Source organism: Symsagittifera roscoffensis, chromosome 6 (genome assembly GCF_963678635.1).
Source record: "Symsagittifera roscoffensis chromosome 6, txSymRosc1.1, whole genome shotgun sequence".
In the NCBI taxonomy this organism is placed as follows: domain Eukaryota; kingdom Metazoa; phylum Xenacoelomorpha; order Acoela; family Convolutidae; genus Symsagittifera; species Symsagittifera roscoffensis.
The window spans coordinates 49,344,277-49,371,359 of record NC_087067.1 but is presented as its reverse complement, the minus strand read 5'-3'; the positions used below and the strand labels follow the sequence as shown (position 1 = coordinate 49,371,359).

The following is a 27,083-nucleotide window of genomic DNA, read 5'->3' as shown; positions in this document are numbered from 1 at the left end:
GCCCCATTCTCCGCTGGCTCTAGCGTGTCAGCTACTGCATTTGTCTGTTCCAGCTCATCTCAGAAGGCAAAGTCCAGACTCGACAACCTTCGCACCGACTCTTCATCCTCACCTTCATTCGCTGACAGATCCTGATCCATCGGTTTTTTCTCTTCATTATCCCCTTCAGGCCCTTTGTAATTGTTCGGTTGGGTTGGGATACTGAAAACCCTTGCTGATTATCTTACGTCACATCCTCACAGATCTTTGGTATCAACAAATCCCCGGCTGACACATCTTGCATCTCCTGATGGGTAATCACAACTTTTTGGCAACCAAAGGGTGCTAGAGCGTCTCTAGTCAACAGCTTCCAATAGCCACCATTTCTGGTCTGCCATGCATGACTATCACTGCAGCCTCTCGCATACTCACTTTTCCTTTGATAGCCAGCGGTGCAATATTCAATGCTGCCCATTCTTCTCGGGACCGCCCAGGCTTGGGTGCGTCGGTGTTATGCACCTTCCTTCTGATGGACTCCTCGACTTACGCAAACTGTGTATATTGCAGCACGGCAACAATTCTGCCTATGAAACATGGACCCATCGATGTTGAGATTGCAGCCATTCTCCTTTCGTTAGTCTCAGAAGCTTCCGTTCTAGGCGTTTGCACTACAGAATTTGCTCCGACTAACATTCTTCTAATCAGGAGCTTTTCCGGTATTTCCTGCGGCAGTCTCCTGAAGTCATTGCAATCTTCCGTCTCTTTTCATAGTTTCTGATAGGCTGTCAACAATCTTGGTATCCTGAAAACTTCCCCAATGGTATTGTCATAAGGTCTCAGGTTCCACATTTTGAGGTAGACTACCACGTGTCCTCTTTCTACTTCGCCCATTCGGTCACAGAAAGAATTTTTGAAATTGATTGCAATCATTTCAGGTTCAGCAGTTTTGCCGAATAGGAAATCTTCACCCATTGCTTCCCGCAAGACATTCTGATCGCACCAGTTCAGAGTGCTCCCATCAATTACAGAGATGAGGTTCAGGTGCAGCACCGACCTTCTGTCACTCAAACCCAAACGACACTGCTTGTCCAAATATGACCGTCACAAACTCACTGACCCCCTTTATCAGAACCTGAGGATTGATCCTCATGGCCAGGCACAAATCATTTAGCAGTGGCATGCCACCTGCATGACGTCGCCTGTCCTCCTCTCACTGAATTGTCTCATTCTCTCCTGTGCCGATGCGGTTCTGCTGCAGAATGAAGTGTATCAATGTGTGTCTTAAGTCCCTAATCTTAGTCCAAGAGACCGTCGCTCTCTGGAGATCAAATTTTGTGACGCCTTCCCTCATTTGTTCAGGGTATCTCGTTATGTTAATGAACTCTCCCATCTTGCCGTAATCGCAACCATCGTCAAAAGACCAACCAGGGAGAGATTTTGTATGCCCTCTGTGAGTAATACTGCAGGTCCCTATTGCAAATTTTTGGCTCCAAGGGTCACAAATAACGCCAAAATCACTACTATGGATAATTTAATAGTTGCTCGGACAAATTACTTGATCATGTATGGGGACAATTCAGGGTATAGTTTAGCCAGGAAGGACGCCGTCCAACCTGCTCCCAGTCTTTCTAACATACTTTTGGTCCTGATTTGACCGTCGCTTCCTTGTAAATTTTCTGTCGATTACGCCTCCAAAGTCTATCTATTCATCCTGTCCATGAACTCAGTAACCTTGTCCCCTCTCCGTTCTGCCTGGTCCAGCGACTGTAGCAAGTATTGATGAATCTTTGCTATCATGGGTGGTCCTCTCTGGAACGCATCTGCCCCCAGCGTTACAACACGGGGAGTGAAATGCAGCCACTTGTTAGCTTCTGGTTTTGTCCGCAGAGTCAACGTTTCCAGTTGAGCTTCCGTTTGTTCGGCGTTCCTTCTCGTGGATGTTTCTTCATCGGTCTCGTCATTTCAAAACCGAAAATTATTTGACATGTCGACAATTGTCTTTTGGTCGTCGTTTATTTCAGGCTTCATTTTCACTTGTCTGCTGAAGTTGGACAGGTGCAATTTCAGCACTTCATCTAATACAATCATGTGTAGCGATTGTGCCATTAGGCCTAGCATCGCCTTAGAGATGTCAGACCACACGGCAGGCAACTCAGCTCTCAGTGGCTTGAGACTTTTCTTGTCCAGTTCACTGTTTGGAGTGAGTATTATCACGTCGTACATCTCTTCAGCAAGGAGCGCTACCCTTGCGTAAACAAATTTCATTCCGTCAAGTAAGTGAGCATATCCGGGTGACAGAAGGAAGACGGCTGTGGAATTATTTTCTAAAAATTTCCGTCTTTCAACACATCAACTATCTCTCCCATGGATTCCATGAGGTTTTTTTTGTCGCTGGCCACACAGCAGCTTCTGCCGTGGCTGTTTTCTTGAGCCTGCTCAGGAGTCCTTTGCCTTGCAGGTGGTCATTTATGACCGCAAACACGATCGTTATTAGATTCATCTCGGTCTGCCTCCGAACCCCTATGGCCATGGACAAGGCTTCCATCAAGTCCAGGTCTGCTCTTGCTAGCATTATCACATCTGGTCAAAATAACGACTTCGACGTGTTGATGTAGTCCAAATCGGCTATTATCGTAATTTTTGCCTTTCTCATTTCTACCCTGTCATATGCTGAAAAGATTGACTCGTCTATATTGAATTTCAAGTCGCCCTAGCGCTCCTCATCACCTTCTTGCCCTACGAGCTTGGGATACGTCCTTTCTTCTCTAACGTGAGCAGGCGGAGCTTTCACTTGTTTGAACATTTTAACAAGCTGTCCAATTCGAGCTCTCTTGTTGATGAACCTTCCACGTCTGTCATCTTTACGATTCTCTTCATGATTCTTTTTCATGTCCTGCAACGTCCTCGCATTGACTGGAATAATCGTGTTGTTGGAAGCCAATCCCTCGAAGTTAGCTAGCCTTAATGCCGTTGTTGAGTTGAAGCTAATATTCGCTGCTCTCAGCAAATCTACCACAGTAGTCGAGTACATTCCATTGACCAACAGGGTCGCACATCCAACATTCGCCCCGCGTCTCGAGCAAAACTGACCGTCTTCAAATTCAATTTCATGGGCTCTTTCTTATAGACATGCCAGGGAGAGGGCCTGGGCCTCATTCACATCAAAGATCCTCTGTCTTTGTGACGTTCCGCTCTAGGCGCAGGTGCCCCCGCATGTGAAGGGGCCTGGACCGTCAACTTGGTTGATATGTCCAAGCCTCCTTCGAGGATGTTTTGTCCTCCGCGCTGGACTCTCACCTAACCGCTCCATCACATCCGAACGGGCCTTCGGATCACGTGAGCTCCTCACGGTTTGTGATACCGCTGGGACTGACCTCAAACAAGTCTCCAGGCTAGGAGGGACAAAGGTGGAGATGACTCGCACGTCTGCTGCCGTATCTACACTTAGCACTCCTATGTCAAACAATTCAGATTCCAGTTCATCTAATCGTTCCTGGAATAGGCGGCTCATCCAGGTTTGTCCTTCATTATTGTCAACGTCAACGCTATCGACAGTAAACCTCTCATTGGTTCAGTGCTCTCAACTCGTATTCCAGATCCATCAAGACTAGTCTTCTCGCATTACGGCTTGTCTGGTTACCGACTATGTTGTTCCACCTCGCAATCCTCTCATTCTGGCTGCGCTTGGCCGTTAGGTGTATTGTCCTACCCATCGGGATGGTGCAGATGGTCAGCACCGTGCATTGAAATTTTAGCCATATTGCAGTCAACAGGCAGACCAGCATGCTCTCCCATCTCGCTTCTTCTGACTCTGGGCTTCTGGACAGATTTTTAGTGCCTATCAAGATCATTACGCTAGGAATTCTCGCTGGATTCAGTAGCTCTATCATCTTGTACAATAGGGCTAGGGTGGCACCATCAAATGCCATCACGGTGGTGATCCAAGAGGTCCTCAGACTCTGCAATATTCTCAGCAGGCTGTCTCCCATTATAAAGTGAGAAGTGCTGAGTGGTGTCTGCTGCAAGTTTTTCCCGGGTACCAAAAGGAATCATTGAAACATGCGCTCGCATCTGAATCTGGTACCCTGGCAAAAGCGTTCCTGATCTGGTTGTTTTTCCTTACATCCATCACCACGTTCAATTTCTTCATCTGAAATTTCCTCATCTGCCTGTCGGATCCTTTACTAACTTCAAATGTCTTGTTTGGTATCTTCTCAGCTGCCCGATTTACTCTCTCGGAAAGTATCACCCTTCCAGCATTATCGATCATTCCATAGGGTGCAGTCACCCCAGAACCCCTAGCGTCTGCCTGTTGGCCACGATTGGACTAGTTTCAACTAGTTCCCGCATGGTCCTCTCCACTTCTAGATCTCCCAGGGTATCGCTTGGATCTGGGATCGTCAGTCTTCCAGAACCTGACGTCACCTGCATTTGAGTAGTCTCTGGGTGTCAGAAACTCCACTGATTGGTTCCTGGTAAAGACAACCCTCTGAAGCTTGTCCAGATTGAGTTGTTTGAGGCATTCTGAGCGTTCCTTGTATTCTCTTTTCAGCCGGGCTATTTTTTCTTCTTGTCTCCAGTTTGCATCTTCAAAGAGTTTTCTCCACACATCCCTGCGCTGCGGCGCCCGAGCCATTTCTTCTCTGACTCTCTCCAGCTGATCTCCTTTCTCACTGAAATCTTCCATCGTCTCGTTTGTTTGGGTTCTTTTTCTTATCTGGCCCTTTTTGGTGGCACAGCTGCTCTCAGTTGTGAGCTAGACGAAGCCGCCTCGCTGCTCATTTTTTGATGCACTCTTCATAATCCTGGCTAGGTTTCGTCGGAAGAGGCTTCTCACCTGGTTGGTAGGTCCTTGAACTTCCCAATCCAGGCTCGTTCGCCAAGTCACTTCCTGAGAGTCCCCCGTTCCTCCACCTCATTACCCTCAAGTTTGGCGGGTCTAGTACTCCCTGATGTCCATAAGCGGCCATCAATAAGACTTCTGTAGAGCGGTCCCCACAGCTGTCATGACCCAAGATATTCGTTATGGCGACCAGCAACATGAACACCTCTGGGTCCTCCAAAGCGAAGTCCTGATTCATCCTTACGTAGGCTTCTGCAAGGTCCATTTACTCTTTCAGGTCGAAGTTATCCATTTCGTATGATTTGGTTTTGATTATCTGTCTCGCAATTTGAAATTCAACGATCAGTCGGGACCTAAAATTCAAACTCACTTTTCGATTCTCATGACTATGGGACATTTGAAAGATTGTTTAACACAGTCTGATTTTATAAAGGTTTTTAATTAATTTTCAAAAAGCATCATTCAATTTGAGAATTTTCGCAACATGACCACCTCTGGGTCCTCCAAAGCGAAGTCCTGATTCGACCTTACGTAGGTGTCTGCAAGGTCCATTTACTATTTCAGGTCGAAGTTATCCATTTCGTATGATTTGGTTTTGATTATCTGTCTCGCAATTTGAAATTCAACGATCAGTCGGGACCTAAAATTCAAACTCACTTTTCCATTCTCATGACTATGGGACATTTGAAAGGGTGTTTAACACAGTCTGATTTTATAAAGGTTTTTAATTAATTTTCAAAAAGCATCATTCAATTTGAGAATTTTCGGAACATGATCGAGGTATTGAGTTAGGACCGATGTGGTTAACTCATAGAGTAATTTCGGATAGGGTACACCGTCTGCTCGTCACGCTATCTTATTTTCGGCCGGATAGATTCGTGCAACTTCTTAGTCTAATACCAATCCTAATCTTACTCTTATATTTTCTAGTCTCAGGGTGTTTAACTAGTCTCTGCTAGGCTCAATAGATCTAGGGTATACTGGTTTGTTGCGGCTGCTGAAGTTCTCTTGGAGAGACAACTAATTTCTAAGTTAAATTCAAATCTCTCTGGTGCTGAAATTACAAGTAATTTCAGCACTTACAAATAAGTGGGTTGTTAGTTAGATGGATCATGATTGGTTAATATTAATTACTTTACAGTGGTAAAAAATCTAATTTATCCAATCATAAAATATAGTTTAGATCAGGTTCCACCCATCCGGGTTTTACAGAGTTTTTTAGAATTATCTTTCTGCAATTCAAAGGATGGATGATGAACGTTGGTATTTGGCGAACATCGTATTCTTGTCCGGTTCCTCTTGTTAGAGAAGTTCCAGGACGCTGGAGATAGGGGCATCAATCGTTGTGTCTTCTTGTGAACAACGAAATCAATCTGATTTCAAAATGGTTTGCTATGACGGGTTTTTCTGTATTATGTAGAGAACTTGTTTTGTGTTCAACCTCGTCTGGGAATGGCGTGGAGATTGTGCGTGGAGGGGATGCCTTGTAAATCGGATCTGTACGTATACTTGAACATCGAGGTGGTCATTGGTCTAGTTCAATGAAGTCCTTTTCTGCGAAGTCAAGTCGTACTCTAAATCCTTTGAGTTGTGATTGTGGACGGCATATCGGTTGTAGTTAGCCATTCTTGTTCGAGTGTAGTGGGGTCATTTTGTCTTTGGATGTTAGTCTTTGTTGTTGTGTGGTGATCTATATACTGCAAGGTATGATTTACATTTTAAAAAAAATTTTTTAGTTCAGTTTTTTAATTATGAATTTAGTTAGTTGTTTTCACAAAAGCATTTTGTTTTAGTTCGGTTATTTTGAAGAGTTACTCACCCTTGAGTACCTCTTATTAAAAATAGAAGTGTGGTCACAAAGCGTGGATGTAGCGCGGTGGGTTAGGCCGGCTATAGAGCATGCTCAGGACGTCCTCTCCGGTGGGTTAGGCCAGGAGTGGGAGTATGATTTCGTGCGGTTTCGTTGAGAGGTCCTGTTATGTGATAACGTTTTATGTTGGGTTTATGTTGGTCTTTCTTATGTTCCTTTGGTTTTGTCCTTTTTCAAAAATCAAATTGTTTTTGTTATGGGTTTGTCTTCCGACTTTTTTGTGTTTTATTATTTCTTTCTTATACTTTATAAAAGTCTTCAAAAGAATAAACTATCCAGTTTTAAACTGGGTTAATCCCGTTTGGGTACCGTTGGTTTTCTTTTCTTAGTCATGCTGTTATTTTATGGTTTGTGGTGTTTAGTAAGCTGCGTTGGTTAATTTGGTTTAGTTTATAATTCCTTTCCAACCGGGTTAAAGGAAAGTTTGAAACTTGTTATCGTGTGTTAGAGCTGTTGATTGTGAAAACTTGAAACTGAAAATCATTATTTAAACAATTCTTCGTGGGGGAGCTGTGCGAAATGGATAGAATTCCTGTGCGAGTGAATGAAAAAATCAAAAGGTTAGTACTGCATTTTCCTTTTATCATTTTATTACATAGAATTTCAATTTTACTGCTAGTTTTAGGGGAAATTTAAAGTTATAAATTTTCATCATAATTAAATTTACTGCTTTATGGGGGAATAATTTATAGATTAATTTTTTACATTTGGTATGAATTTTATCAGATTATCTTGTGGAAAATATTAATGAAGTTTAGAATAATTTTAACAAGTTTTAACTTTTTGTTTTTCTTTTCTGTTTTTTGCAGATGATCGTGGTATGAAGACTAAAAATCTAAAAGAAACAGGAGTAAAGAATGGTTAGTATTAATTTAAATTTATTAGTTAAGAAAATTTTTTAATTATACTTACCTGTTAATCGTCTGGAAAAAAGCCGTGGGGAAAGATGTCGCGTATTATGTCTGAATTTGTTAGGAATTTTGCTAGAATGCGAATGATGTTTTTAGTTTGGAGCAGTGGCCAAAGCAATTGAAGTGCTTTAATGGTTTTTAGTTCTTTGGTGCCTACTGCAAACTCATAAGGTGTGTTTTGAATGAGGTTATATTTTTTGTGACTATATTTAGTATTGTGAATAAATTCTAATATAGGGATTTCTATAGGTTGGATAAATTCATGTGGGATAAGGAAGGGTCTGGATTCTTCGGCATTAAAGGTCTTCGTGATGGCACAAAATATATACATTTGTGTTACTGGGTCATAATTGCGGAGGATGCCGTGGAGGTTAGTATCTTTGATGCAATATGTGAAATTAAGAAAAAATGGTGAATTGTACTTCGAGTTAAGAAACTGAAAACGATGGTGTGGTTGTCTTGATAGAGTATGTAGATCAAAATGATTTTGTATGAAGCGATAGTATGTATATGTGTGAGTCTGTTTAGTGCGTAACATAATGTCGTGTGAACAGTGCAGATCGCGTTCATGTGGTGCAAGGAAGTGAAAGATTAGTGAAAATAATTGAAACTTTTCTTTAAAACTTTCGTAAGCTTGCATATCAATTAGTGCTTCAGAAATGATGTGATCATATTTTCTATCAAAAAAATTAAGTGTGAATACATATGACGTTTTGATGAAGAATTTTTCTGTTAGTTGTGGGTTAGCGAAGCGATCGTCATCTAGAAATTGGTCTTGATTAGTTCGGATGATATTATGGTCGTAATATTCTATTGTAAATTCGTTAGCTCGGGGTGCAGTGAATGTTTTTAGTGATTTTTTATATCCTATATGAGTAAATTGTCTATTTGTTAGTGTTGCGGTGAGTCTATATAGCATATCTTTATTCTTTTCCATATCGTTATGAGTATTAGATAGTGGCAGGCAAAGGGAATTAGTAAAATGGTAATATGCTGTCCAATGAAGTGTAGGCATTAAAACATGTTCATCTACAAAACTACGTGTGTCGTTAGTGTCGTTAGGTGTGTTTAAAGTATATTGTGGGAATGAGGGAAAGGTGATTGCTAGAAAATCTTTCGTGTTGGTGTGGTGTGGATGATTAATATATTCGCAGGCTGTTCCTGGTTTGGTCGGGAATGGATGTTTTGGGAATTTTCTTTTAAAAGTGCGATAAGTTCGGTGAGTGATATTTGATGATTCGGTGGATGTGGATGATTGTGCTAATGATGCAGTATAAGCTGAGGAGGGTGTAGGAGTAGGTGGGTTTGAGGATTCTATTGTGGATGAAATTTGATTTATAGTGAGGGTGTTAGGGTGTATTAGCTGTTGTTGTAGGGTGATAAAATTATCGAGTTCCTGGGAGATTTGGGGAGTATCGGGAGAATTAGATGATCGGTCGGAATGATATGGAGAATATGTTAAGGGGTAACTTGTGAAGCATAAGAGGGAGTAGAGACGGATGGGAGTGGATTATTTAGCGGGATCGGTTGAAAAGGGGGTTTTGAAAAAATTGAGGAGTTGGTTTGAAAATTATTAGATGGAGATGGTTCGGAGTCTGCAAATTCGTCAGGGGTTTCTATATTAGGGTTATTAAGTTGTGAAATGGAGTATAAAACTGAAATATCTGAATTGGTATCCGAATTCATGCTTGATGTTATATTAATAGTTGGAAAATCGGGTGGCGGGAAAGCAAAAAGTGGGATTATTGTGATTGGAGTGTTGAGGTTGGTTGGATGGGAATTTGGGCGGTGTAGGGATCCAAGTTGTCGGCTCATCGTGGGCTAAAAAAAATGATTATTTTGAGACTGAAAAGTGGTGGTATGGGGTTGTTTTATAAATTGTTCATATGTATTATCATCTTGTGAATGATGTGTCATTATATGTTGTATGGGACTTTGCGATATGTTTGGTCGAAAATTTGGGTAATGTGTTATTGCTAGGTTTTGGAAATGACGTGGGATTAAGGATAATGGATGGTTATTTGGTAGGGGTGGCACCTGTGGTGCTGTAGGCATTACTTCTATGTTATTATGTTCTTCGTCGTATGTGTTCTGTGTTGTCGCTATTTTTGTATTATATTCTTTTATTTGGGCGTCTAGAAGAATTTTTTTAATTGATGATGAAAAAATTCCAAAAAATCTTGCAAATAGTATGCGTGCTTCACTTGCTTGTCTATTTACTTGTGTGTATAGCGCATGTGTTATAGATTCCTTTTAAGAGTGAAAAAAGAAATCCTATAAAGTTAAACATTGCGTATAGGATTGTTAATTTTTCTAAGATGTAATAGGGCCATCCTAGAAAATCGAGAATTTCTTTTTTTAGTGTAACAAAGCTGAAAATATTTATAGGTGAAATATCTTGTGGTCTGTATTTTTCACCGTTTAGATATATATAGTCTTTAATGTCTTTAAAATATCCGCTATAATCTTGTGTACAAATATCTGCAAATCCTGCGGTTTCGGCAAGTTTGCGTAAACTTTGGTCAATTGATTGTCTTCGTATAGTGTACATTTGTGTTAATAATTCTTGGAATTGTTGTGTTCTAATGTGGTGTTGGATATCGGATTTTGAATATATTCCAATTGATTGTAAATCAATATTTGGATTACGAGCAATAGCTCTGATGCTTTCGGGTGAAAATTTTTTGAGTGATTGCATTAACGTGGGGTATGGGGTAAGAAGATAATATTTATCTTCATCAGGGTTCAATTGTACTACATTGTTGCTATTTTCTGATCCACATGGGACTGCGGTATCCCAAAAATATGTTCGTCTTGAAAGTGTGTCAACAAAATGTACCTTATTTTTATAAAAGATAGGGATTCTTTTATAGCAGCGTTTATCTTCAAAAACATATAGTGGTGATACTTTTTTGGTACAAGTATAAAAACATAAAATGTTTCCTTCGTAGTCTAGAAAATTTGATCTACTTCCTGATAATAAATATCCTGCGTAGGGTATTTTTAACACTGCTAGTGCAAGTGATTGTAGGATTTGTGTCCTTTCTAATTCGCATAGTTGGTGAAGTGTTTCTAATTCGGAGAGTGACATTTCTTGAAAAATTCGACTAATCGTGTAGTCTAACTTCATATCTAAGTGGATATCATAGTGGATATTACCAAAATAAGAATTATTCATTAGTGATAGTTCTTGTAAACGTGTCCTTCTAGTGTCATGTGGCTTTAGGTGTCCACAGGGTTGACCATTACTTTTTTGAAAGTTAACTGGTATATATGATGTTCCTTCGTGTAGAGGGTGACCTGTGGCATAAGGGTCAATTTTTATTTTCCAGTGGTCATGTCGAAACCTTTTTCGTATTCAACTAATATTTCAGAATATTGTGTTTTGTGAAGTGGGTTTCTGTATTTGCATGCGATTTCTGTTTCTTGATATAATTGGAAACGTGTTAATTTATTTTCTATATTAGTACTTTTATTAGACATTTCGAAAATCAGTACTTTGTTTTCGTGATGGATGGACTTGTTCATATGGAATTGATTGTATAAAATATTTTTCGTGAAATTTTATCATTCGAGCGTGTATTTTTGCTACTTTAAATGTTGTGCATGTATCTTCAGGAAACCAAACAATTGTTGCTTGTGTCCGTGTTGTAGGATCACAATAACCTTGATCGTTTTTACAAGGTAGTCTTATTTCTTGATAGATCATTGTGTTGTCGGATAAATCTCGTGTGAGTTGTACTTTTTCGAGTTGTATTTTCCAATCGAAAAACATTATTTCTTGATATCTTTTATTTTTTGTGTCTGCTTTGCAGTTTGATGGATTATTTATACCAATGTGTGGTATCCAGTGCTTATCGTGTATGTCATAAGTTAATCTTCCGTGTGCGCCATTGCATGGGTATTTTTTATCTAGTTTTAAATGTCCTTGATATCTTTCAAGTTCTGCTTGATGTACAGAATCGGCAAAGACTTGAAAATATACTATTTTTCTGTCGGTGTTTTTATTTCTTGTGATGTTTAATCTGAGTAGCTCGTTTTTATAATCATCGGGATTTAGATGTAGATGTCATTCTATATTACTTTGGTAGAATGATTCGTGGTCAAGTCGGTTTTTATTTCCGTTTGATACTTGTGAACAATGTACTTTCTTATCGGAAAATGTTGCTGTAAATTTATATCCTATGACTGTTGTTGCTCGGGCTTTTGAATATAGTGTCGCTATTTTATTTGTAGTTTCTATAGCTTGTGGTTCCGTTTCGCATTGTGATACTTTATTTATTGCATATTTGTGTAGTGTTTTTTGTTCATTTTCTTCACAATCGTAGTGTGTTACCAATAAGTCCTGGGGTCCTGTGCGGGGAGAAGGATTTGTGTTCTGATCGGGGATTATTAGAAAAAAGAGTTGGAGAAATATCAATATTTTTAGAATATACATGTGTATGATAATCCTGAGTATGGGTTATAAAATGTGATGTAACCAATTGTCTTTTTGGTATATCTGTCGTATTTATATATTACTTCAGTTGTTATAAATGGTGGTGGTAGCGATTGAGCTGTTATATTGGGTGGGTTTAGTGGGTAAGGATTTTAAGCAATGTTGTTAAGTTTAACCGTGATTTCAAACTTTAATTGTAGACTATTTTGTTGGAGTATTTGGATATTATGGTCAAAAATGTCTTCGTGGATGTCTTGTCTATACTGTAGTCTATGGAGTGCCCAATTGTGGAGTCGGTTACTTTCTGGATGTTGTCCAAATAATGGTGGGGTTGCTGTGAACGTGTTCCAATCTAATCTTAAAGGGATATTTGTTGATGATTGTTCTCGATATCTAGCGTCGAGGTTATTTGGAAAATTTAGGTGGAAAGGCGTCGGTGAAATCTGGCTTATTGATGGTGTTGACGGTAGTGATAATGTTTCTGGTAGTGATGATGATGTTGTTGTATCCGTAGAAATGTCTATTGGGTCATTTAATAAATTTGGTTCACCTTGTGTGAATGGCTGTGTTGTCCAATATGCTAGTCGTGATGTTTGGTTTGGGGGGTTAAAGGGATTGTCACGTATTTGTTCAGATGTTGGTGTTGAACCTAAGTAATCTGAGGGTATACTTGAGGTGCTACGTTGTGAAAGAAGTGTAAGGGTTTCCGGTAATATGCTAATTGCGTTTTCTGGAGTACTTGGTGATGGGGATTGGGGTATATCAAAATGAACTCGGGGGGTTTGAAAATTTCTATTTCGTCGTGGATGTATAATTTGTCTATTTATTTCAACTGTATTTTGGTTTTGACAAATATTTCTTATTCTACTTAATTCTTGTGGTAGTGTTGGGTACAAGTTATATGTTGGTTCACTTAGAGGTGCCTGTCGCTGAACTGGTTCTAATGGTTCAGATAAGCGAGCGTTTCGTTCTTCAAAAGTGTATGGGTGATCTTGGAAAGAAATTCGTGGAGATGTTTGGGGGTTTTGGGTAGTTGTAGGTATTGTCGGGTTTTCTTGGGATGATGTCGGTGAAGACTGACTGTGTGATTGTTGGTTAGCAATTTTTTAGGGTTTTCTGATTGATTTCTCTTAGTGAAAAAATTTATGTTTATTGTAGTATTCTTCAAAGAAAAGAATTAAAAGGATTGTTGCTAAGGCGAATGTTATGATTGCCTTCTTTATACATTTGCATATTGTCAATATTAGGGATGAATTGTCGGGTTTTCTTGGGATGATGTCGGTGAAGACTGACTGTGTGATTGTTGGTTAGCAATTTTATAGGGTTTTCTGATTGATTTCTCTTAGTGAAAAAATTTATGTTTATTGTAGTATTCTTCAAAGAAAAGAATTAAAAGGATTGTTGCTAAGGCGAATGTTATGATTGCCTTCTTTATACATTTGCATATTGTCAATATTAGGGATGATAAAATTGTTATAAAAATTACAAATAGTAAAAAAATATCTGTTCTACTAAAAATGGTTCGTATCATTTAAATAAAATTTGGGTTTTCGTACCTGTGAATATGGTCAATGACTTGGTAAAGTTGGAGATATATTTCAAATAGGGAGTAGAAAATTAAAAAAATATTGCAAAAAATGATTAAAATTATTATAAAAGCTTCAAAAGTATCAAAGAAAAATATGAATGTAAGTTAAAGTATTGTTAAAAAGTTTATGAAAATATTGAAAATTGTGTTGATTGATCGAGAGAAGAGCATTTAAGAAATGGCTTCTTTGTCGAATATTTTTTGTTGTTTGGGGCAATTTTCAAGTGTGGTCGAATTATTTATTGATTTTTTGACAAGTGGGTTGAGTTTTGTGAAAAGTTGTTGGGGGCGAATTTTATGGTGTTTGGGAGGTCTTCTTTGCTTTATTTTTATTTGTCAGGTGACCTGGGGTATTTTTGAGATTTTTGTACTTTAGGCTAAATTAATATGGTCGTATTTTTACTTTAGGCTAATTTATCATTTTTGGTTGGGGGGTTTTTGAGGTCTGAGTTGGGAAAATATTGTTGATCTTTGCGTTATTAGATAAGGGAGGGTTATGATATTGTGGTGGTATTTATTTTAGTTGTCAAGTTTGAGTGGTTTGCTTATTTTTGACCTGGAGGTTGTAAAGTTATAGTTATAGATATGCCTAGAGTTTAATATCTTTCGTCTAATTGGTTTGTGTTATAGTTATAGAAGGTGACGGATTGAATGAATCCTATTGGCTAATTTTGAACTAATTTCGCTGCGTGTTTGTCAGCATGTTATTTTGAAAAATGAAAGTTCAAAATGTTTCAGAGGTGCAAAGATTATTAATTTTAAAATTAAAGCTGTTTTTGAAATTCAACTTTCTTTAATATTTTAGATTGTGGGATGAATGTTTTGTAGTTTTTACGTGGTTGATTTCTAAGTCGTGATGACTCTCTATGTTCTGACTTCTCGACTTGTTCTTGTGGTATAATTTTTTCTATCATTTTTCTTTGTTTCCTTTCTTTTTGAGGTATGTTTCGATCTAGTTTTCTCGTATTGTTTTGGGTTGTAGTTGGTTTTTTATTTTGTTTTTCAAGGTGAATGTCGTTTTGTTCATTTACTTCATTTTCCGTTTGTGGTTGATTTTGAATAACTTTTAAACTTGTGAAAGAATATAATTGAGTTAGTTCGCGTAGTGCGTATTCTTTTGGGTAGTAAGGCAATAGATTGTTTCGACGTTGAAAAATTTCTTTTTGGTCTGAATCGGTGATTTTATATGTTACGTCAGTGGGTTTGGCGATTATTTGGTATGGTCCTTTGCGAAGGGGTTGTAATTTTTTAGAAATTCCTTTTTGTGTATTAAAGTTAGGTATTAAGACAAATGTTCCAATTTTTAAATCTGAGGCTGGTGTAAAGCGTGAATTTATTTGTTCGTTAATGTTTTGCCTTTGTAACAATTTTTTTGTTACTCTTTGGTAAATTTCATTGTGTTTTTTATCTCTATTTAAAATCCATTCGGTGTGTGTACCGGAGGCTAATTTAAGGATTTGTGGGTGATGAAAATGATCTTCATCATGCGTGTGTAAAGGTAGGTTATAACAAACTGAGTCTTTATTCGGTTGGCAATGACCTTGTGTATTTTTATGAGAGTTTGCTGTAAACATAATTGGTTTACGTGGCTTTTGATTAAAAACCATTTCGTATGGTGACATTCCTAGAGTTGTCGTAATTTGTTAATTATATGCTAAGGGAAATAACTTTACATCTGCTGACCATTCTGTGTATCTTGTATCATTTCCATTTATGATACATCTAAGATATTCTTGTAGTGAACGGTTTATACCTTCGACTAAACCGTTTGTCCAAGGTGCATGAGATGTACGCGGTTTGTGCTTAATGTTATATAAGTGACATAGTGTGATGATTTCATTATTTATGAATTCTGTACCGTTGTCTGTAACTAAGATTTCGGGTAATCCGAATTTAGCTATCCAGTGTTCATAAAGTGTTGTGTAAGCATAATAAGCGTTACAATGTGGTACTGGGTTGAGTGCTACATAATGTGTAAATGCATCAACAATTAGCATAATGTAGGAGTTTCCTTCAGAGGATGGTGAAATTGGTCCTTTTGTATCGAATGAAATACGGTGGTTAAAATATAAACTTTGTCCTTTAAAATCTTGTTTTTGTGCTATTTGTTTTTGATTTGGATAAGGTTTATTTAGCTGACATACTACACAATCATTGCATAGTACTTTTATCCAAATTGGTGCATTTGGGAAATAAAAATTTTGTGTAAAATTTGAATATGTTTTCTCTGATCCAGAGTGTCCTTTAGTGTTTTGTGTGTGTGAAATGTTAAAAGCTATTAGAATCATACTTAAAGGGAGACAGGCAACTGTAGAATCATTTAATTGATATTCTAGAAGGTCTGTGTTTTCATTAATTGTTGTATTATTAAATTTTCGGAAATATCGGAGGAGTGTTTTATTTCCTAAAATTGTGGTATCTGCCTTTACGGGCTTAGTTTTGTATTTGTGCCATGATTTTAGTTGTCTAATTACTGGGTCAAGATTTTGATATTGTTTCAAGATATTAATTATAATTTTATCTGATGGAGGGAGAAAAATATTTTCAATTTCTAATTTAGATAAAGGAATTGTGTCAAGTGTGTCATGGAGGTCAAAAACTTGATTTATTGTGTATTTTGAATCATTTGTTTGTGGTCCTGATAAATTTATTTTATCAGTTAAATTTTCTTTTTCAATTAACGGAAAAAAGTCTTTTTTATGCGAGTGGTGTTTTATTCGTTTTTGTTGGGTGTTATTTCTTATCCATTGTGAGTATGGAATTGGTTTGAAAGTTGATGTTCCAAGTAGATCAACTTCGTAGTGATTATTTTGGCAATTTAAGTAAAGTGGGAAATGTTGTAGGTTATTTATTTGTGATGGTTCAATGTCCGTTTTTACTGCATATTTGCATTCTAGTCGGGGTGATGTTTCGTCTTTTGCAAGGTAAAATTTTTTATTTTTGGGTATTTCAACTGTAGTTTTTCGTGTAAGTAATTCAGGTGGTGTAGTTCGACTTAATGTATCTGGTAATGCAAGATTCTTTCCTGCTGTCCAAACTATATGTAAGTTTGGAAATTTCATTAGAATTAATTGAAATCTATAAACTCGAAGATTGGGTTTTGACTTTTGTGTAAAGAGAAAAATGATTGGTTTATGATCTGTGAACAGAACTGTTGGATGTTTTGATCCAAGTATCAGAAATTCATATTCTGTAAGTGTATAAATTATAGCTGTACATTCTCTCATTAGAGTTGAGAGTCGTAGCTCTGTTTGAGTGAATAATCGGGAATTTGCTGATATAAGGTTCATTTTATTTGTACCACTGTGTGATTGTAGTAATGCTGCGCCGATGCCAAAACTTGAAGCATCGCACATCTCATAAAATGGTTGATTTGGATCTGGAATTGTGTTTGAAATTTGTTCAGTTAGAAGTTTTTTAATTTCTTCAAATCGTGTTTGATGTTCAGTGGTCCATTCAAAATTATTTTGTTTTCTGAGGATATTATAGAACGGTCTTAAATATAATTGCATTTTGCAAACGTACTTGCTTAAGAAGTTTAACATTCCAAGGAATTCTTGGATTTTCTTTTTGTTTGTTGGTGGTTGAAGTTTTTGAATGGCATCAATGCGTGATTTTAATGGAGTGATTGTGTTTCTTTCTATATTATAACCTAAAAATTTAACTCGTGTTAAAAAGAAGTGTGATTTATCGGGGGCGGCCTTCAGATTTTTGTTCTGAAGTATTTTATGATAGTGTTCTAAAACTGTAAACATTTCTTCTTTTGTCTGTGATTGCATAAAAACATCGTCTAAATAGGTGATTGCGTTTTTCTTGAGTATTAGTGGTCTAAAAATATCGCTCATAAAAGCTGAAAATGCTGCTGGTCCTATGGATATTCCATAGAATAGGCGGTTGAATTCATATTGTTGATTTCCAATAACAAATTGTGTTAAACGTCTTGATTGTTCATCTGCTGGCATTTGATTGTATGCACTATTCATATCTGCGGTTGTAAAGTATTTTCCGTTTATTTTTGTTAAAATAACTTGTATTGGGTCAATAGGCCAATTGCATTTTGATTCGTCTATTAGTGAATTGAGGTATCTAGCGTCTAAAACTATTTTTAATGATTCTCCTTTTGCTAGGATGATAACAGGGTTAATAAATGTGTTACCTTTTGGTTGTTTTTCTTTGTTTACTGGTGAGATAATTTTGTATTGTTCTAAAATATCAAGTAATCTATTTACTTTGTCGTGTAAATGAATTGGTACTTTACTAGCTCTTTGTTTTTTGAAAACTGCGTCAGGTTTTAACGGGAGATGTAGTGATGAACTGATTTTCCCAACATCAAATTTTGATGTTGCGTAGACTGTTGAATATCTTAACAGTTGTTTTGCTAGTTTGTCAAATTCGGTTGGTGTAATTTGTGAGTGTTCAAAGTTAAACATCGTTAAAAATTAATGTTGTTCTTTTGTGTAATTTGTTATATTGAATGTTGGTTTAAAATATGGTGTTTTTGTGAAATAATCTGGGTTTCTCTTTTCATTTCTTATTATGTTATTTATGGATAGTTCTTCGTTAAGAATTGTAGATTGACAAATATCTAATAATTGGAGTATATTTTTTACGCGGTATGCTATTTCATGTACGGGTGATATTGTAGCGTTTGTTTCGCAAAATCCTAAAAGTCCTAAGGGTAATGTTACTTGATACGGTGTATTGTTATACACATGTAGCGAAATGATGTCTGAATTCGTATTTTTCAAATATTTTATAGATGAAATCGTGATTTTGAAAAACTTATGAATAGGTTTAAACTCAAAGTCTGACATAAAAAGTTGTTGTTTATTTTGACTTTTATCATATTGGTGAACTTGTTTTATTAAAAAATTATATATATTTCCTGATAGTGGTTTCAGGTGTTTCCGTTGTTGGTTCTAAATTGGATAAAATTTTGAGAAGAAAAGTGGTTGTTTATTTAATCTTTGAAAAAATGTTAGAGCTGTATTTTTTGTTTTTGTGTACTTATCTTTGATCAGTATTTTACTATTCAAGATGTTGATTGTTGGTATATATTCTGATATAAATGGTATGCCAATGATATTGTGTTTAATATCAGTGATATGAAATATTTGTTTAAATGGTTTGCTTAGAATTTTATTTTGCTCCATTGTTCTTGTGGGGAGGAGGAATAATTGGATTTTTCCATAATTTACTAATGTTGATCCTTGTGCTGTTGCTAGTTTACTAGAGGTTGCAAGAGGCGTTAATTTTGGATGTAATTTTTTGATTTCATTCCATGTGGCAATATTAATTATGTTTGATTCTGCTCCTGAATCAATTAAAAAATCAATTTCAAGATCTGGTGGTTGAAATTCTTTGTTTCTTGGATTTTCTAAGAGAAATGGTATTGTCCAAATTTTTTCTCTGGGTTGTTCTTTTTGTATATTTTGATAAATATGATTTGTGTTTAAACATTTTGTTTTGTCATTCTCATCGGGTTTATTTACCGTGTTAATTTCGTTTATTTCTTGTGCAGTTTGTGTAGTATTGATGGGTTCAATATAATAATTGTGAAGGAGTTCCAATTGATTTTCATATATATGTGATGTAAAAGTTTGTTCATATATGATAGGTTTGTAGTCGTTTTTGACTGTTATCATATTTACGGAGAGGGTATTTTCTGTATCACTTTCTGTATCTGATGATCCACAGTTTATTTGATTTAGTTGTAGTTCGTTACTTCCTGTGTCATCAATACCTGGGGGGTCTGATGTTGTTTCTTCATTTGACTGTACTTGATTACTATGTCTTTGATGTTTTGGTGTACTACTTCTGTATCGATGTTTAGAATTATTATAATGGTTATTATTCCTATGTGGTGACTGGGAATAATTTCTATATTGATTATTATAACTTGAATTTCGATTTTGTGAATTATTTCGTGATCTGTTTTGATAATTGTCATTTGATCTGTGATAATTTGATCTATTATATGAGTCATTTCTTGATCAATTGTTCGGGTAATTTTGATTTCTATTGTTCGAATAACTTCTATTCCGGTTATGTGAATAGTTTCTATTTCTGTTGTATGATGAGTTTCGTGATTGATTATTTGAATAGTGTTTATTTCTCGGGTTTGATTGAGAGCTGGATCTAGAAAGAAATTGTGTTGCATTGGAATTTGATCTCAAATAGTTATTTCGACTATTTGATCGATTATAATTATTTTGTGAAGAATTCTGTGTATTTCTTCGTTCTGGTGATCTTCCTCTATAATTTGAGTTATATGGTGATTGATTCCTTGTGTAATTGGTGTTGTTCGGAAGTGGTTTTCCTGAACTGTTGTTACTATATACATTTTTGTTTGGTAGATTTTGATCTTTCTTCATATATTGATAGAACGATTTATTTGGTTCTTTATGCTTTTGAGGTTTGTTTTGGTTATCTTGTTGTTTTTGTCTACATTCGGAAATACTATGTCCGTATCGTCGGCAATAGTTACACCATTTTTTGAAAGATGGTTTGCCTCTAAAATTTGGATGTTTTTCATAAATATTTAGTATTTCAGTGATTTTTTCAACTAGGTCTGTATCTGATTCCTGTATGTTATTTATATGTGTAGTGTTTGTTTCAATTCGATTAACATATTGTAGTTTTAGATTTTCTGTTTCTTCAAGTTTCATTGTAATTTCCGCTTGCTCTAGTTTGTCTACTAGTTTTCGAAAACCTAAATCTGGCTCTCGAATTGAAGAAGGATGAGATGCTCTCTTTTTTATTGCTATTTTCCTTAATTGAGGTGTTAAGGTCATCATTAAAATTTTTGTCATTTTTGTGTTTTTATAGTCATGTGTATTAAGTGAATATGCTTTTCGAACTAGTGTTTCGATACGTACTGCTAATTTTTTGATGGTTTCATTTGGTAATCTGCGAATTTCATAACATAAAACTCTTTGGTGTTGTTTATTTCTTTCGGAGTCAAACATTTTTGAAAATTCTTGTGTAAATCTTTTCCAGTCTGATTTTATTTCTATAGGTAATACTGAAAACCATTTTTGAGCTGCGCCATCTAAGGTTGTTTGTATCAATGCTGTGCGTCTATGTATCCAATTTTGATGTAGTGGCGTATTAATTGGTTCAGGTCCTATATTTAAAATTAAATTTGCTGTTACTGCATTTAAATAATCTTCTACAGAATATTCATGGTCTGCTCCTGTAAATACCAATAGTGGTTTGTTTGATGTTATTGATGATCCACCCATGAGGTATGGATTCATTGTCATCTGTAGTGATTCTGCGTCATTTGGCATTTGCGAAAAATTTGAAAGTTGATTTTTTGTTATTTCGTGTTGTTGAAGGTAATATGGAGGTGGTATTTCATTTTGCATTTGAGTTGGTTGATACGAGTGCATAGTCATTGGGTTTTGTGGTTGAATTGGTTGAAAAGATTGTGTATTAGTTGGATTTGGCATATGTATTGGTTGTTGATTTCGTGTATCTGTTGGATTTGGAGAAAAAATTCTATTATTTGTATGAGGTCGTCGTGATCCTTGTTTGCGATATGCTTGGGTATATGGTGCAAAAATGTCTGGTTGTAAATAATCATCATCAGATGATAAGTATTCCGTATGATGAGGTGCTTGCTTTTTTATTTTTATTTTGTTGAAAGAATGGGTAATTTTCACTATGATCCAGTGGAGGATGTGAATTAGTTCGAAAATTTACTGAGTTGGTTGTTGTCATTGGGTTATCCCAATAGTGAGAACATACTTGATTATTATTAGTTTTTCGTGGGGGGTAGTTTGTTTTTGACGAATGTGCATAATTATAATTGTGTTCTGCAAAAGTGTTTCTTACGAACGTTCTTCGTGGTTTTGATGGTACTGTCATGGGGCTATATGTTTGATAATACATATGTGAATATTTTGGAGCAACCGAAAGTTTAACGGCTGATTGTAAGGTTTTTTTGTGCCAGTGAAGTATTTGTATTTCTTGGTGTTGTTAAATTTAGATGTATTGGTGAAATACTTTGTTGTGTAGTTGTTGTTTGGACAATTTCTTCTTTTATGAAGTGTGATGGTGTTTGAATATTTTGTTGTGTAAGATTTCTAGTTCCATTAAGGTTTTCATTGTGTATGACGGTCGAATTTAAACTGTTATTTCATGTATCAGGTAAAAATGTATTGTAGTTTAATGGTGTTGCATCAATGGTTAGTGGTACTACTTTTACATAATCTCTTTGGTAAGATATTGTACTTATTGCTTGACTTGAGATTGATTGTGGAATATTTATAAATGTAGGATGAGACCATTCAGGGTCTCAAATGTAGTCTGATTGTTCTTTAATGGCAGTATCATCATTTGGATTTTGAGGTCTGAAATTTTTTCTTGCTTGTGAAATTAAGTCTATATTATGTGTGAAATAATCTATTATAAACCATGCCAAAATTTTTTGTAAGTCATGTTTTGTGTGTTGTGAAACATCGTCTCTAGTGAAATTTTCTTTGATTATATGTAGAAAAGTTGAAAATAATGCAATTTCATTTCGTACTTTTGTATGTTTGGATGTTTCAGTTGTTGAGATACTTTGAAATTCTGTTTTTTCTAATATAGAAATATAGGTATATATTATTGCAAAAACTTTGAGATATTGTATGCTTTTAATATATTCTAAGAATACTTTTGAAAATTCTAATTCAAGATCATCTGTTTGAATTTCATATTTACGATGATTCGTATTTGGTGTGCTGAATTCTATGGTGTAGATTCCATTTTGTTGTGTTGAGTTACATATATCTTTCAGATATTGTTCAATAAATTGTCTTGTGATTTTTACATCTGGGAATTCTGCTTTGCATGGGCTGATTTTGGGTTCAAACAAATTTACGAGTAAATTCTTGCAAAAATCATGTTGCCCTCTATTATCGGGTGCATCTATGAGGAAGGGGTAAACCTCTTCGTCATCTGGACTATCGTCACTTTGAGTGTGGCTCATTTTTTCGTTTAATGACTGTTAATATATAACTATCGATGTGTCTAATTGGTTGATTCCAATTATACAAGTGTACTGGTTTGTGTTTGTATTGCTTTTCTATTCTTCTTTTTCCTCTTTTTGATGAATTTGAAGTTGTTTCTGAATCGGAAAAATATATTTGATCGTGAATGGGACAATTTTTATCAATTGATTCTTTTAATTTGTAGAGTTCATCTAAATTGCTGGCTTCTGATTCTGAAAATGCGTTTCTATTTTTTGAAAATCTTTTTCGTGTGATTTGTCTTTGTTTGTTTATGATTTTTCTTTTTATTGTTAGTCGTTTTGTTCTAATGTATCCAAATGTTTGTGTATGAGGTGTGATGACAAGATCGTATTTTTGGTTATCTATATCACAGTTGTGTAATACGATTGTTTGTTTATTTCCTAGATTTTGAATGACATAAGGTTTAGGATGAAGGATGCAAAAAGTTGTTAGGTATTTTCTATTTTCTTAGACTGTTAGTCCTTACAATTTTTTGGTTAACTTAACCTGGGTCTTTTTATTTAGGGTTGGAGAGAAAAGTATATCGATTCCGAGGAATGATTTTTTACTTTCTCGTGGCTAGTTTAAGCTAAGGTGTTAACTTACTTAATCTTACTTAGGGGTAGTGATTGTGTTCAAGGGTTGGAGAATAGTAAATCGATCCACAAGGTTCAGGTATAATTAGAACGCAAGTAGTTCGTTAGGTACTATTTTAAACTTACTAAGTCTAAGATCTATCCTGGGTCTGGTAAGAGGAGGGTTCAAGTGAAGGATGAATAACCGAAGTTCTTCACTGTTTATCCTAATTTGAATGGTTAGTTTTATTTAAAAATTTCTGTTAGTCTTGGGTCTTTTGGAAGGGTTGGATAGTGAATCGACGTTTGAGGTCGTTAGACACTTGTTAAGTAGGTGGGGAGAACAAAATTGTTCTTTTTGATCCAAGGATAGGCCTTGATGATCAGGTTTTAAATTTAATGAAATAGAAAATCTATTAAGATCCAAGGATAAGCCTTGATGATCTAATTTTAAAATTAAGTGAATATAAGATGATCTAATTTTAAAATTAAGTGAATATAAGTTTAATTTGGTATAAATTTATTTAAGAAAAAGATTTAGTTTTTTGATGATATTAGTGAGCATATGATTGCTGTTTTGTTTAGGTGATGAATCTGGGACAACAGATGATTTTATGATTACTAACAATTTATTGTCATGCTACTAATTTTTATTTTTATTTTCAATAAATATTTTTCAAACATGTTTTATATAAGACTGCAGAAATTAAGAAAACGATCTGAGATCTTTTTATCAATCGTTATTGTATATTAATAATTTTGTTTAGCGCCTGAAATGATCATGAAGATTGACTTTAAAATTTTATGTTTGCAAATAAAAATATAAATTCATTGCTAATAAGATTCTAAATATAAAAGTTTGTGTTGGCTTTTGCCGTACGATCATAAAACTATTTGGCAAGTTTCTACTTTGTCGTATGTCGTCTCTTGTTCGAGGTCTTCTTCCAATTCCGGGTAGTTCTATTCGGCTCTGATCTATTGAGTCGTAGAGACATTTCGATTAAATTATTATCGTATAACATTTTGAAATTGTTTTGTCTAAATTCTAATCTATTTTCGGTTAATTCTAAAATATTAAATTCTTATTTGAGACTTATGGTCGGACCATATGAGTTAGGACCGATGTGGTTAACTCATAGAGTAATTTCGGATAAGGTACACCGTCTGCTCGTCACGCTATCTTATTTTCGGCCGGATAGATTCGTGCAACTTCTTAGTCTAATACCAATCCTAATCTTACTCTTATATTTTCTAGTCTCAGGGTGTTTAACTAGTCTCTGCTAGGCTCAATAGATCTAGGGTATACTGGTTTGTTGCGGCTGCTGAAGTTCTCTTGGAGAGACAACTAATTTCTAAGTTAAATTCAAATCTCTCTGGTGCTGAAATTACAAGTAAATTCAGCACTTACAAATAAGTGGGTTGTTAGTTAGATGGATCATGATTGGTTAATATTAAATACTTTACAGTGGTAAAATATCTAATTTATCCAATCATAAAATATAGTTTAGATCAGGTTCCAGTATGGACAGTCCATGCTTTAGATCTTTCCTGTATTATAAATCACAGAATATTCTTGGTCACTAGATCACGCGAGCGTTTGATTTTAAGTTGACAGACACAGAGCACACATAAACCTTAATACAATATTCACACTTAATGACATATCCTAAGATCTAAAACTCTGAAAAGCTAACGAGCCAACTTGGTGTTCCTCGCCCTAATTCTCATCCTTACTTTCTCTCTCTATCTCATTCCTAACCTAACTGAGTCCTAGTGGATTGATACTCAAATCTTGGTCTCACCTGTACTCCTCAGCCTATGCTAAGTTGGTACTTTTTGTGCAAGTACACTTCGATGTTCGATTCTGGGAAGATCACATATATCAGTGCGTACAGTTTCAGCGGATGCAACCTCCCTCTATTCGGATCATACGCAGGAAGCAAGAGTTCTTTCACCACTCTCTCTGCTAAGAAATCCCTCAACCTTGCTAGAGACAAAATTAATTCTTCAGGTTCCACGTTCGGTTTTCTGTCCTTCTGGTCACCAGAAAGCACAAGTACTTCCCTGTATTTCTCACGCCGCTGGCGGTAGTGCAACTACACTCCCTACTCCTGGCCTTTGTTTCCATAAAAACTCTATGTTCTTATATTCTCTTCTAAAATCAGCTGCTATTGCTGTCCTAAAAATTTTGTCTGCGGTTATTGCTATAGCACATGTTCTTTCTGTATGTATAAAATCACTGTCTGTGAGCACTATATTGCCTGAGTACTCATTCAGCAAGCTAAAATATGACTCTACTATTCTACCTATGTCTGATTTCTTAGGATCTTCTTCTGTTCCTGCTTCTAAGTCACCTATTTCTCTTCTATTTTTTTGTTTTTGATTGATAATTTTTCAGTCCTACTCCCACCTTCCGGACAAAAATATCCATCGACGTCCCGGTTGATTGCCAGCCGGGTTTGAGTGGAGGTTCGAGGCTGGTATAAGCAAGACCCCTTGGGCAACCCAGGAGGAGTCTGGTCTATCGCTCGTCAGGTATTTTAGGCTCCCGCGATCCACGTCCTGCATTGTTAGCTTGGTCTTTTTCGGGTCCGTTGTCATCTCATTCAGCCACTCCAATACCCGTAAGTTGGTGAGGTCTTGCTCATAGGATCGCTGGAGCTTATCATCGACTTCCACTTCAGGTTTGGATCGATCCTCCACCCATTCGTGGTCTCGATTGTCGACTATGTCCGCTTCCTTTGACGCAATTTTTTTCCCTTAGGCCCACTGTTTCTTCTGTTACTTCTTAGGTCTATTCTATCTACTTCGAAATCATCTCCATACGGGTTGTACTTCCTGGCAGGGATTGCTCTGTTGCTTTGTCTTGTCTGCATGTTAAATTGACCCCTTCTTCTAGAGTTTCATTCCCTTCGTTTTCCCCTGGTGCTCTTTTCATTGACCTCAAAATCTGGCTCCATCATCAACTAATCATCATCCTTCTCCATGTCACTGTTCGACCCGTGCTTAATTTGTAAAACCGTCCCTCCTGATACATTTCTGTGATCATAAATGGACCTCTCCACTTCTTCAACAGCTTTTTGCTCCCTTTGGCGGTATAACGTTTTGAAATTCCATACTTAATCACCCACTGAGTAGGCCTTACCCGCCACCATTCTCTAATCGAATTTTTTCTCTTGTATCGCTTGAGCTTGTTGAGTATTGTTGTTAAATAGCACAGGTCATTTAACTCTTGTTGACGTCTGATCACGTCCCTGACATATACCTGTGGTGATGTCCTCTTGCCCTCATTTTGAGGATAGAAAAAGATCAGTGGCAATGCTTTCTCGTGTCCCGTCAACATCATGTGCGGACTGATGCCTGTGGTAGAGTTTTTGTACTATTGTAGACCCCCATTACTTGTGGCAGATATCTGTCCCAGTCTGTCATGCATCGGGAACAATATACACTCAGCATCGATACTAACCCTCGATTCGGCCTTTCCACTAAGCCATTCGTCTGGGGATGGTAGTTTGCCGAATGAGCCTGTGCCACTAAGGACCGTCGCATCAGCTCTTTTGTGAGCTCGCCCGCAAAGGCGGTGCCATTATCCGATTAGAAAGTCATTGGGCGCCCATGCCTGGCTATCCAAGTGTTGATCAAGTGATCACAGGTCTTCTCTGCTGAGGCCGTTATGCAGGGAACAGCTTCCGCATACTTGCTGGAATGATCGATCATCACCAACAACTGATTATAACCCCTGACCGTCATGCATAACTTCTGGTGGTCTATCTGCACCACGTCGTTGAATTCCGAAGACTCTATTGACTGCAATGAGAGTTTCAGCTCTTTTGGGTCTTTTACTTGTTGACATGACAGACAGGCCGTCACACATTTTTCA

At 36.4% G+C, this 27,083-nt stretch overlaps 1 protein-coding gene across 1 annotated transcript in view; it reads right to left on the bottom strand.

The window, feature by feature from the left end:
- Positions 1-27,083, bottom strand: part of LOC134847823 (etoposide-induced protein 2.4 homolog) — a 224,570-nt gene that overhangs the window by 68,311 nt on the left and 129,176 nt on the right. The gene's annotated exons all lie outside the window — the stretch shown is intronic.